Below are 13850 nucleotides of genomic sequence, written 5' to 3'. Positions count from 1 at the left end.
AATTAAAATACTTTCTGTCAAGAAGAAGAAAATTAATTTAAATTTTAGCTGTAGGACGAAAGGCGAACGAGCAACGTCATGTTTCATTTTCTTCAGTGCGTGAACTGTCACTTCAATTCTCTTTTGAGGAGGGCTTATTTTGAGATGTTATAATTAGAATCCTGAAATGGCAATTTTAAATATACATGACAGATGTTTATTAAATTGCCCATACATCCAGAATAAAATTTCCTTCCCTCCCCCCCATTTAACGACAGCAACCTTGGACAAATTCTGATCCTCTGATTTCTGTTGCACTGGTCTGTATCTGGAGCAAATTTATTATTGTTAATGGAGTTACTCCAGATTTTCACTGGTGAAACATGACCGAATATACCACATTTAATCCCTGGGGTGAAGATGTAGCATGGACTATTAAAGATAATCTAAATATATATGCAAACATCATGCAGATCAACATCCTAAGTTATTTTCCATAAAGGAAAGTGAAAGTTGCAAGGAAGTTGCAAAGTCATTATGGGGTGCACTTTAGGAGAAAAGTGCATGTATAAATTATGCCATAAGTGTGCATGCAGCATTCATTCATTTCAATGGGGATTTTGGCTTTTACAATCATGGTGCAGTATGGTGCTAATTTTACCTTCTAAAAAACACTTTTTAAATATCTTCCTAGACATCAGGACATAAGAACGGCCATAATGGATAAGACCAATGATCCATCTAGCCCAGTACTGTGTCTTCTGACAGATGCTTCAGAGGGAAAGAACAGAAGAGGCATATCATCGAGTGATCAAGCCCCTGTTGTCTACTTGCAGTTTCTGGCAATCAGAGGCTAGGGCCACCTAGCATCTTGGCTAATAGCCATTGATGGATCTGTAATAACTATTTTATATATGGTCCCAAGGGCTTCAAATTTACACTTATCTTGGAAGGGGTATTCCTGCCCTATGGGTTTCTACTGAATAACACTGAGATCCCATACAAAAAATACATACTTTCCAACCTGCAAGCCAGGTAAAATTTAAAGGCTCCAGGAGTGTACCATAAAAAATAACCAGAAAACTGAATTATATGCATAAACAGCTAGATTTTGACCACTGAGATACCATTCTGTGAGCTTTCAGAGGGTTGCAAAATCAATCATGTATGAAACAGTGACACAAATCAAAACAATACAATGTTTATACAGAGAAAACACCAGCCTCTCTGTGGTAAGGACAGTTGCTTTCACGCTTTGATGATCAGTTGTATTGTTAGGCTACTGTTGGTTTGTTCATTTTATTGTTTAAAGTTTTAAGCTTTTAAAACCTTGTGTGTGCAAATTATGATATGGAATTTATATAAATCCAACCATTTGAGAAGAGACTACAAAGCTTTTGCTAGTCCCTTTTGAGTTTTCCAGCCACATTTTAATTTAGACGCCAAAGCTATTCATTTTCCCTTGCATGTAACAATGACATTGCAGTAGGCAAAAGGTTGCATTACTGTGTCATAAATGATTCCCTAATTGATTTGATACATTTTAAGACATGCATTGGTCCAAAAGCAAGAAGGGGGAGAACTTGATTGACATCCTGCAGTGCTTTATGTTCATGAGGATTTAATTCAACAATTTCTCTCTCTCTAATTCTCTCCAAAGGGACATTTGTCTGTCACAAACATCTCTGAATATTTACCTGTGTTTAACTGAAGTAAGATTTATAGGGTATAATTAAGTAAAATACATATTGTGTTATTTATATACACACACCTCTTCTGAGACTGCCTTTTTATTGCTTTATCAAGTATATTAAAAATCAACAGCTAAGAAAAATCCAAATCATTTTATACTCTCCAAAGAGATTTTTTCCTTTGAATACATTTTGTGTGTTTCAAATGCAAAGAATCTTGGTGGTTCTAGATGTTGACATTACTAAATGAAAAAGATGCTACATGAAGGTTCTTATATAACAGACAGAACCCAATTAAACCCAGCAGACAGAACCCAATTAAATTCAGAGCTAAGACTTCCACCATTCCATTCTTAATTCATATCATTGTGATTGGATATTCCAGCACACGGGACAAGTAGAATCATGCAGTATTCAGAGTCAGAGAAATTTCTTGTTGGACTTTAAGAAGTAGTCTTTTAAGGAATATTTTTAGATTGTGTGTTACATGGTTATGAGAACCCTAATAATACAAGTCACAACAGGATGAGTTAGGAATGGAGGGCTTGATCTCAGTCATGCCTGTGTGAATCAAAAGAAAGTCTACTGAAATCAAAGGGGTTACACCATTGTGGAATCAGTGTGAAATCAGAATAAGGGTAGGAGCTTCAACCAAAGTCCTAAATTCCCTTGATATAATCATTTTAATTTAGAAGTAGGCCTATCATAGATTTTTGTGTTCAGCTTCTTTTTTTCTTTCTAATAGTGAACACAAGTGAAAGAATAACACTCTTTTTAACTTCCTATTGGGAGTTCCTCTTGGGATGCTGCATGAAATTATTTTTCATGGTAGTGAGACACTCTCTCCCTTGACAAGATGACAGTACCAGACATAAGCACAAATATTTTTCTTGCTTTTCCAACTATTTAAAGGGTTAAGTGCATGGAAAGTTGTCAGGAGGATGAAGCTTCAGTGAACTGGGTCCTGATAGCAGAAATAGATCCCCCCTCAAGAGCACATTCTGAACTATTCTGAGATAGAGTAAAGACTTTTCCATAGTTACACAAACATATTCTCTTTCCCCTGCATGTCTTCTGTGTGGCTCAACAAGGCAGTACACTCTACATGCTCTGTTCTTGGGACAATAAAAATGGGGATTCCCTTTAGGACCATATAAAGAAGCAACAGGAAGCTCAGTGCACAGAGCATCCTGCACACTATTTGGTATTCTATTACAAAGCATGGTAACAGTTTCTTTAGCATTGTCTATTGATGGCCATGCTTATAATTCCAGCCCTTGAAACTCTTTGGCCACTAAATGATTTCCTTAGGACACTCTTGAGGGACAGGGCATTTCAGATCTTAATATTCCAAGCTGATCATCAATTTAGAAACCAACTACAACTTTATACTGTATTATCTAACTAACCCATTGCATAATATTAGGCTAGTGTTACTCTATCCTTATAATCACTGCATGTACAGCACATAATATTCTTGACTCACAAGGCATTAGCCATGCAGAAGCTAGTCTCAGAATTATTCCCACTTTTCCTATCCCAAACAAGAATTTACATAGGTACCAACTGGGTAAAAGATCACATATAACTAATAGCCAACGGGACATCAGATGAGATGCCTATATAAGGAATTCCCATCTTCCTGTTCTCACTCCTAAATCCTTTTGTAGGTGGTACATACTGGCTTCTTCAGCCCTACAAAACAATATTAGGAACTTCATTAGCGATACAGTCCTGTCTTTCTTCCAAGTGGAAGAGCAAGTATACCAGTGGCCAACAGCTTTCAGGAGAGACCAAATACATGATGACCAGTCCTTCCTTATTAGAAAATGGAAGATAAAAATATTGAAAAAAAAGAAGTAGATTGCATCAATATCTTTGGTATAATGTAAATATGTTAGTTGGATTATAAGATCCTTGGATCAAGGATCACTCCTTTCTCTATGTTTTGAAAAGTGCTTAATTATGTTATATTAATATGTATTAACATCTTTGGTGATCTGAAACATGTATGTTAAATTGCAAGTCTATGGTGTGTTCGTGATTCAATGGGATGGGAGTACCATGGGCTTATTTTAACACAGTGGCAATTATTCATCACTCTATAATTGGAGAAAATTATTGTTTCAGATCATCAGGCACTGTCAGATAATCAGCTATCACCCTCAGAGAATATGTGGTTTTCTATTCAAATTGGATCTTGAGTCTAGTCAAGTCTTATCAGCTAGTGTCCAGGAGTGGAATTTCTGAACACTGGGTGGTCTGTGGGAAAGAAATTGTGCTTCGTGAATGGCTTAGCTGTGAAAACACACAAACCCTTCTAACTTTAAAAAGCTATGGGATCAAGGTGCTAAGAACCCACCCCGTGAGTTTGACTCAGCAAAGCACTTAAGTTCATATTTACTTTTAAGCATATTGATTAGGGCCAGAATGCCCTACCTTAGAGCATTGATCCCTATTTGAGGGAATTAGTAATCACGCTGGTTGCAAGCTGAATGCAGTGCCAGATATCATTAATCATTACAGCTGGGATTTTAAAAGGAGCCTAAGTGAGTTAAGCACCTAACCCCCATTGACTTTTAATAAAAAGTGGGTGTCTTACTCTGTTTGGCCTCTTTGAATGTCCCAGACTAAATCCACAGGAAAATGGTCCAAACAAAAAGAGGACCTGAAGTATTTTCAAGAAAGTCCAAAATGTGATAAGTTCATGTTCCCTGCCAGCTCATCATAAGAATCAGCCAGATCTTCTTCCTCAGTCCTTCTTGCATCTGCAAACCATGGCACCACCATGAAACACTGTGAATAGAAGCTTCAGTCCATAATATTGTTCCCTGACATGCATTGGGTCTGTCTTGTTAGCAGGGCAGGTGAGTAATCAGGCCAAATGCCAAAGCAATTTTCACGAAATATAGGATCTTTCAGTAAACAAAAGGATTCCAAAGTCATGCTTCTCTTTTTAGCTTTGAGCTTTCAGAATAGACAAGAACTCAGACACTTTTTTTCAGCTGAAATTCTCCTTGCAGTACAGTAAATGACTGAAATAGACAGGTATACAAGGGTTACAATACTCTAACCACCGTTTTTCAGCATGTTCAGGCAGACCCATTAACTTTAGTTCTTTATATTGGCACCTGGAAGAACTGAGGGGCACTCTGTGTCATGCTTTTCCAGTTACATGCTGACTTAAGACTCAATTGTTCTCCCTGAAGCACAGAGAACTCTTCAAAGCATCACTGTTCTCCCTTGGTGCATGGGAGCCTCAGTGATGTAATTAAGAGCATGTAGCTGACCAGACTTCCTATTCCTTTCCTTTAACACTCATCTTGCCCAGCTTGAGTAACATGGCTGGGAACAGGAATCTCTGCAGAGGAAGAGGTGGGATCAATCCTACTCTCAGATCATAGAGTGCTTCTGGGCTGATACACCGAGGCCTACTCTATCCTAGCAGTCAAAATAGCCTGTGTGCTTACATTCCTATATCTGAGAATGAGAAGTGTAGATTCTGTGGAATCTTACTTTTTTTTGCCCATCCTGAGGGGGGCATTCCATCATGCAGGGTGTGCAAGCATCTGTTATAATAACTGGGTCTACAGATTCATCCTACTTGTGAGTTCAGCTGTAAGAAGTGAGTGGAAGTTCATAATGTGTCACAGTAACCTACAACAAACGCTGATGGGAAAAGGCATGAAAGACTCAGAAAGAGTGAATACTCCAAACCAAAATCCTAATATAACTCCAGGACTGTCCTGAGGTCAGACTTGGTAAACAAAAAAGAAAGTATGACAAGACTGAATGGACCAAACTTGCTGTGTTGGAAATTAGGCCTAATGGGTGGACAAAGGAATGGGAGAATGGACTATTCTTCCTATCGCTCCTCCGTTGGGGTCCTTAAAAAAAAAAAAAGAGTCTTGGAGAGGAACGTGTGGCTGACGGAGGGATTCCTGAAGGTGGGGTGGGGGGAAGGCCTTTGCTCTTTGGACTTTTTCCTTCACTTGCGAACCAGGAGAGTCATTACATCACTGAGACACCCAGACCTCAGCATAAGGGGGGGAAGGGGGGTCACGACACCTGGCCATCACCACCACACCAGCAGACACTGCAGCTGTAGATATACGAGACCCTGTTGTGTCTTCCCTTCTCTTGTGTGTCCCTTTCTGTACCACACTATTTTTCCTCTTGTCCTCACTCTCTCTGCTTTTCATCTGATCCTGAGGTCAACGATACCACATGCCAGCAACGCAGTAAGATGAGATGGCCCATCCAGCTCTTCCCAGACTGAAAAAGACTGGTAATGGAAAGAGATCAGACCAGCCAGATGATGTCCCAGACTGGGGAAGTGAGCCAGAACCCAGAGCAACAGCTGCCATGGCCAACCTGCCAGCTGACAGCATCCATCTGTGATTGATCTGCTGCCCAGAATCATGAGAACATCAACAAAAGCCATATTTCCCCCATCTTTACTATCCTCTCTCTTCACTCCCTCACGTCCATCTGTTTCTCGTAAAAGTGGCAGGGAACGTAACTATCGCATTTTGGAAACTAACCCTTTCCTTCTGTGACCAGGTATACAAACCCCGCACCAGTAAGAAAAGGGCTATAAACAGCTGCCCTGGGCCCATGCAGCCCAACCCAACCACTAAAAGAAGAACAGGCCAGCTCAGTACGCCAACATACAGTGAAGCTGAATGGACTTACAATTCTGAATTCCCAAGAAGGAGATCTGCAAGAGCTCCTGCTATCTCACACCTGGCTGTAGTAATGTTGTCAAACCCAAAGGGAATAGACTTGTGATTTGCAAAAGGTTTGAGACCTTATCTTTGATTCCAGTTATTTAAGGTCTTTACTTTATCCATTGGGAACAGAGGAGACTGGTAGGTAGTGTTCCAGGGAAGCCGCAATATAGCTTTCGGGTACAGGATTTAGCTGATCATCACTGGGCACTGGCTTGGAACCTGGTGGAGAGGATGGGCCCAGTTTCCCCACCCGACATCTAGAAGTGTCAGAGGCAGAAGTCTAAATATGATATGGGAAAGCTAGACGAAGGAAAGTCCTGAAGACAGTAGGGTCAAGATCATGAGACCCGAACACAGGGAGGACCCAGAAGCACCACACTTTACCCAGAGGACTACCCAATTGCTGTATTCTTTCTATATCCCAGAAGGGGTGGACTTCAGTATGTGATCTGGTTAAAGGGCTGAGTCACAGAAGAGACAGCACACCATGGGACCAAAGCAGCTGTCAACAGGGGGAGCCAGAAAAAAGAAAGAACCTGCCATGCCCTGCCCAACCACTGAGTGGCACCTGCAGTGAGTGATCTCCATACACCTCCCCACCAAGAGAGGTTGTTTGACAAGACTAAAACTAAATGATATCCTCTCTCAAAAAGGACTTTGATGGGTTTTGATTAAGTCCTATATAATCACCAAGGCCTGGTCTACACAATCATGCCAAACCAGTGTAATTTCCTTCTTTTGATATGGTTACTGGCTTAGTGGCTACAGGGGGGGAGGAGGAGGGGAGATGCACAATAGATGTGATATATCTTGATTTAAGTAAGGCTTTTGATACAGTCCCACATTACATTCTCATAAACAAACTAGGGAAATGTGGTCTAAATGAAATTTCTGTAAGGTGAGTGCACAACTGGTTGAAAGACCATATCCAAAGAGAAGTTATCAATTATTGGCTGTCAAACTGGGAGGGTGTGTTTAACAGGATCCTGTAAAGATCAGTCCTGGGTCCAGTTCTATTCAATATTTTCATTAATGACTTGCATAATAGAAAGGAGAGTATGCTTATAAAATCTGCAGATTGCACCAAGCCGGGTGGGGCTGCAAGCACTTTGGAGGGCAGGATTCAAATTCAAAACAACCTTGACAACTGCAGAATTTGTCTGAAATCAGCAAGATGAAATTCAATGCAAATAAGTGCAAAGTGCTACACTCATGAAAGAAAAAAAATCCAGTGTACAACTACAAAATGGGGAATAAATGATTAGGTGGTGGTACTGCTGAAAATGATCAGCGGGGGATCACAAATTGATCACAAATAGTGGATCACAAATTAAATACAAGTCAACAATGTGATGCAGTTGCAAAAAAGTCTAATATCACTCTGGGCTGCATTAACAAGAGTGTCATATGTAAGACACAGGAAGTAATTGTCCTGCTCTAACTGGCACTGATAAGGTCTGTGTCCAATTCTGCGTGCCAAGTTTTAAGAAAGATGTGGACAAAACTGGAGTCCAGAAGAGAGCCAAAAAACAAAACAAAAAAAACAAAAACATAAAAGCTTTAGAAAACTTGACCGATGAGGTAAAAAAATCTAGGCATATTAAATCTAAAAAAAGATTATATCAGTCTTTAAATATATTTAAAATCTGTTATAAAAGAATGTGGAGATCAATTGTATTCCTTGTCCACTGAAGGTAGGTGTAGAGAGATGGAAAGGGAGACACCTGACCTTGCCTCTTTGTGGGCAGAGCCAGGGCATCCATGCCTGCCCCATCAGAAGCAAAGGGGCTAGGCAGGAAGGGGAAGTATAAAGGGCAGGCTCTTTATCTCAGTTGGAAGGAAGTTGAGAGAGGAGAAGGATGTCTCTCCCCCATTGCAGAGCTTGAACGCAAGCTGCCTGCCACCTGGGAAGCTGAGCAGCTGCTGTTAGCCATTTACCCTGGGGAGACTGATGATTCAGAACCTCAGGCATCCCTGCTGAATACCTGAGCACCTAGACTGCTTGGCGCTCAGGTTTTACCTGGGCCCTTAGATAGTGTTTGGTGATCACCCCTGCCTGAGGGCTTGGTGCCATAGACTGCTTGGTGGCCCTGCCATGCCTCAAAGAGATGACACTCGTCTCTTGCAAAAATACCCCCTGCCATGCCGATGGCTCTTTTGACAGTTCTTCAGTGACTCAGTCCTCAGGCTGTCTCACACTCTGTCCCCTCCTGCCTTCTGGGGTATACAGTCTGCAGCTCTCTCATGGGCCTAGTATGGGGTCATAGCACCAAGTCTTCTTTTCCAGATGCACTGCTTTCTTTTACAACCCAACTGAGGCCCATCTCGGTACCCTCAGTTGATGTCCTTTCAGCACATTCTAGCAGGCTATCTTTGCCTGGCTAGGTTCTGGGCTCAGTCCCCTGTCCATGGATCCTGTTGATCCTCCAGCCAACAGCACTCAGTTTTTGGCTGCCTTACCTAGGCTCAGTCCTGCTGCTCTTCCAGCCAGGCACCCAGTCCTCCCTCTTCAAGCTCCAAACAACTGACTGCTCTACCAATGCTGCTTCCTTTTATATGGTCCTTCTGGCCCCCGATTGGTCGTTCCAGAAGCCCCTCTGATTGGCTGCTTCCCTGCAGCCACTCCAGCCTACCTGGAAGATTTCTCCTCTGCTCTTTTCTGGGGCTGGATGAGGCAGGTTTGCAAGGCCTCCAGCAGGGAGCCTTGGGACATAGTCCACCTCATCAAAAGTGGTCTTAGTTTATTTGGTCCTGCCTCAGCACAGGACCTGGATTTGATGACCTCTTGAGATCCCTTCCAGCCCTATATTTTTATGATTCTAAAGCATTTTGTAGATATTTCAAACTATTTTAACAAAATTGCAAATTATGTGCAGCAGTTCTTAGCAAGACGGAAAAGCAAATGATCCATCAAACCATAATTAGGATTTTACATGGATAGAGGTAGCACCAGCTTCTAATATCACCTCTCAATTCACAGATATTTTCCTACATAAAGCTGATTCTGTAGCACTTGTAGCACAATGGGTAATGGATAAAAATGATTAGTGCTCTATGAAAGAGGTTTAAGAGAACTTGATTCTACAAAAGTACAGCTGCCTTTTCTAGTGTTCATGTAAGAAGCATTATTTCTTACTCAAAGCAAGTGTCACTTTGAAATGGATTTTCTCTCCCCTAAAATACAAAACTTCAGGTCATTTACACAGATTTGTTTTGGGGGTTTTTTTAGGTGAAACGTTATGTTCTATTTTGGGTCATTTAGACTGCACACATTGGTACAAAACATCTTTCTCCTCTGTATGTATGAATCAAAATGTATTCTCCAGTGGATGTGTGGAGGTATAATTTGCCCCGTATGCTCTTCAATCTTCATCTCTGACACATTCAAGGACACAAGTCCCACGAGAAAAAAAAATGCACATAAATCTTCAAAAATATGTCCTTACATGCCTTTTTCAAATGAAAATGGATGTTCTTCATAAATTATTGGAATTTGCTGCAAACTCTGAGGAGCATGCACTTTTGGAAACAATTGGGAAATTGAAAAACACATAAATAATATACATTTTAATAGATTTGGGGCATAATCCTTAAAGGTGCTGGACATTTCCTCTGTGGTGCTAAGCACCTTCAACTCCCATCTCCAGAAGTCAATGGGAGTTTAAAGTGCTCAACAGATTGCAGGATTGGGCCTTTTAGCTTACTGTAAATGCCATATTATGCATTTTTCTGTAAATTGAGGAAAATAACTTTTTCTATCATTATTTTTGCATGTGGTCATTTGTTATAGAAAGAGACCCAAGCTGAAACTTTGGATGTAGACACCCCTAACCTGCTTTGAACTTTGAGAAGCTAGAACTACTCTGAAGTTCATGATACAGGTGAGTGAATAACTGGTGGTGTTTTTTCAGCTCAGTGGCCAAATAAAAAAATCTGAATATATTTTTCTCATTGTGACCCAGAAATGGAAAATTATTTTTTTCTCTGTAATGAAAAAATAAAATGGCTGAACGCATCATTTTTTTCAACCTGAAACAAAATATTTTCTTCATTTATTGAGAGCTTATCTTTGTTTTTTAATAAATCTAACTACATTTGTAAATGAAACATCATTTAAAAAGGAAAAGTTAAAATGTTTCATATCAAAAAGTCAAAATGAAATATTTTGACTTAAAAAAAAATCCTTTGTAGAGGAGATCAGGGACATGGATATCTAGGCTGATTTTGACTCAAATTCACAAATAGATTTGGCTGACCTGAAACTGCATTTTTAGTCAAATAAACCAAAAAAATTCATCCCGCTCTAGTACATCTCTAGCCTGAACCTAATGGTCAGTGTGTTTTACTGCTATAATGTGGCAAAGGTTTTTTTTCCTCAGCACAAAACAAAAAAATCTCTCTGACAAATAGCAGTTAGGCAAACTAATCAGCAGCCCTGTCCAACTCCCACCAAAGTCAATGGGAAAAAACTCCCATCCACCACTACAGGAGTTTGAACTGGCACTGAAATAATGCCATATGATACCGTTTAACGCTACAATGTTTAGTTATTAATGTGCCATTTCTCAATCTTTTCTGAAGATTGAAACGGAGACTTTATAGACAGCTTAGTGCTCTAGAAGCAGTCAGGTAGTGCATGACACCTAGGCTCATGGTGGCTTCGGATCTCTTTTCTCTCCAGAGAGCAAAGGGAAAAATTTTGTGGCTACGGTACACTTGACAGCCATAAGACTGCAGAAATTCTTCCTTTTAACTGATCCACAGAATAGCTTGTCTTCAGAAGAGAAGGACACTTCACATTCCTTCTGGCCTTCCTTTGTTCACACTTCATGCTTTCCAGCTGTACAACATTTAAAGACAGTCCAAGGAATGAAAATCTGAAAGTTCTTAGGAATTTATCCTAACTGGTATTCATTTGGAGGCAAGCATGATTAGACATAAAAACTGCTCAGTTGACAGGGAGGAGCAGATGGTAGGTTGAGGCTCACAAGAATCAAATTAAAAATATTTTTAAGTGAAATAAATGTGCCTTTAAATATTTCTTTTACTACCTGGATAGTTACCAGATAAGGTTTTTTCATCTTAATCGCCTTAAAAACACAACCTTAATATTTGTCTTTCCATTCTGAACAACCAATCCTTCACCCCCAAATGTTTACTCATTTCAAAAGTCTGAGCTACCTAGCTCTTATGACGTTGGTTGGCTTGGGGTGAATACCTGGATCTTGGCTTTTGGCATAGAAACAATTGCCAGTGTTGCCTCACAGCAATTCCTCTGCAAAAATAAGAGCATGAAAAAATAATATGGGTTGCTGCTTATTTTCAAAAGGGAAATCAAAAACTGCCAGCTACCTTGTACCTCTCCATCTCAATGTCCCCCCTTGGGCAATATTTGCAGCATCTCTGTGTTATACAAACATGAAAGAGACTAAATTTAATTTAAAAAAAAAATAGCAATTTACATTCTGTCAATTTAGCTCAAGTCAAGTGGAAGGCTTCACATAAGCATGTGCATCTAAGCAATGACTAATATAAAATAGCTGCAAATCATGGAGTAGCTTTGATCACCACTTTAACACCATTGTTTTAAAAAGCATTTATATCAAACTTCCAGTCTACTCACATTTGAATAATGAGAGGCCGAATTTTTGTCCCTCCGTGTTTAGCCTACCCGATAACCTTAAACTCAGAAACAGTTTCCTCAGTTGCTCCCATTTTTATTCAGTGACATACACGGAACGACTAAGGGTAATGCCATTTTGACTGACAGTTGTTTTTGTGTTGCGAAGGAAATAATAGACAGTTTAAAAAAGGACTGGCAAATAAGACTGGGCTGGCTGCAGCTAGGGCCCACATGAAGCTGCTCCAATTGTGATGGTCAGAAAAAGCTGGCTCAGTTTGTGTGGTGTCATGGTTCCCCTGAATTGTGAGCATTGTGCAAGTCTGGACACTCCATGTCAGTTTCAACAAGAAGTTTCCCCGCAGGACTTCCTTCTGCAGAGTCTGAAGATACCTTCTGAGGCTACATCATATAGTCACTTGCAAAGTCTGCCCCGCAGCACCCATAATCTTTGGAGAGGGGCTGGTGCAATTTCCTCTCCCTCAAATCATCAATGGGGGAATCTTTAGTCCATTCTTCACAACGGGCATCCACACAAGGACAGCAAATAGGACTGCTTCACATTCATCATTCTCCATCATCCTGGAAGCCTCTTCCTGGGAGCAAAATGTATGTGCATACCTCACCATTAAGCAACAGTGGGACTGAGATATGCTACTCCAGGTCCATTGATGCCTCTGATAATACCCCAGCCTGGGGCCTGAGATATCCTAAGACCATATTGTGATGAAAGATAGGAATTCCTTTTACTATGGCTTGATATTATAGAAAGGGAAATGTGGACATAACTAGGCCCACTTAAAATTATTTGTATAATGGTAGTGCCTGAAGGCCACCAGCACTCAGGATGGGGTCTCCACTGTGTGAGGTGCTGTATAGACACACAGGAAGAAAATACCTATCCCTAAGAGCTTACAAGTTCATTTTAAACCAGGACTATTACAAGCCTTTACCCCTGAATGGGGTTGTAGTCAGAGTCCCCGTTCCTGTGATGAGGTGAAGCCAGGCTAGGCGAAGGCAGCAGGACTGCTTGTTGCTCCCTGGAAGATGCTGGATAAGAGCAGCAGGACTGCTGGCTGCCCACAAAAGTGGTTGGTTAACTGCCAGGAAGACTCCAGGAGGGAAGGTGTGATTGCAGGCTACTGTGTCTTCCCAAAAGACATGAAGGCAAGTCAGTGGGATCAAAGCCTATGAGAGAGGAAGGGCCTGGAGTGGTGCAGGACATTTTGTGTAGAAATGGAAGGGACATAGGTTAGCCCTTATTCTCAGCTGAAGGTTAAATATGACACACATCGGAACCAAGGTAATGCTGGGTTTCAATGCGCAGGGTCTACATAGTTCCAATTATAGCTTTATAATGCATTCAACACATGCAGCAACAATTTTCGCGAGATTGGATGATGCCACCCTACTTTCAACATGAAGGTATTGAATCAGTTGTTAATAGGAAATCCTGGGTAGCTCAAATCTTGCTTTCAGCACACACTGTGCAGTAGCAATAACTGTTCAATCTCGGACAGATTTCTTGTATGTAAATAACATCATTATTTCATGTATTACCACTGACCTTTGGCGCATACTAGGGAAGATAGGGCTGTTCATCACCTTCCATTGATTTTTCAATTTCCAGTAGATTGGTTTTTATCTCGAGGTTGTTTACGTATTAGGAATAAAAAAAAAAAATGCAGAGCCTGACTTCAGGAAACAATAACAAGGTTTTGAACTGAAGACCCTGTAGTTAAAAAGGGAAACTTTTGCAGATATTAGCATTTGGTTCTGCTGATAGTGGATTCTGCTCTCAGCTACAGCACTATAAATGGATTGTCA

The 13850-nt window shown here is 40.6% G+C and overlaps 1 protein-coding gene across 4 annotated transcripts in view; it reads right to left on the bottom strand.

Annotated features, from left to right (window-relative positions):
* CDH13 (cadherin 13) overlaps positions 1 to 13850 on the bottom strand; it is a 689068-nt gene that overhangs the window by 189297 nt on the left and 485921 nt on the right. The gene's annotated exons all lie outside the window — the stretch shown is intronic.

The sequence above is a fragment of the Emydura macquarii genome, unplaced genomic scaffold, assembly GCF_026122565.2.
Source record: "Emydura macquarii macquarii isolate MOO-44397 ecotype Brisbane River unplaced genomic scaffold, CSIRO-AGI_Emac_v2 contig_561, whole genome shotgun sequence".
Lineage (NCBI taxonomy): Eukaryota > Metazoa > Chordata > Testudines > Chelidae > Emydura > Emydura macquarii.
This window is presented reverse-complemented; position numbering and strand designations above follow the sequence as displayed.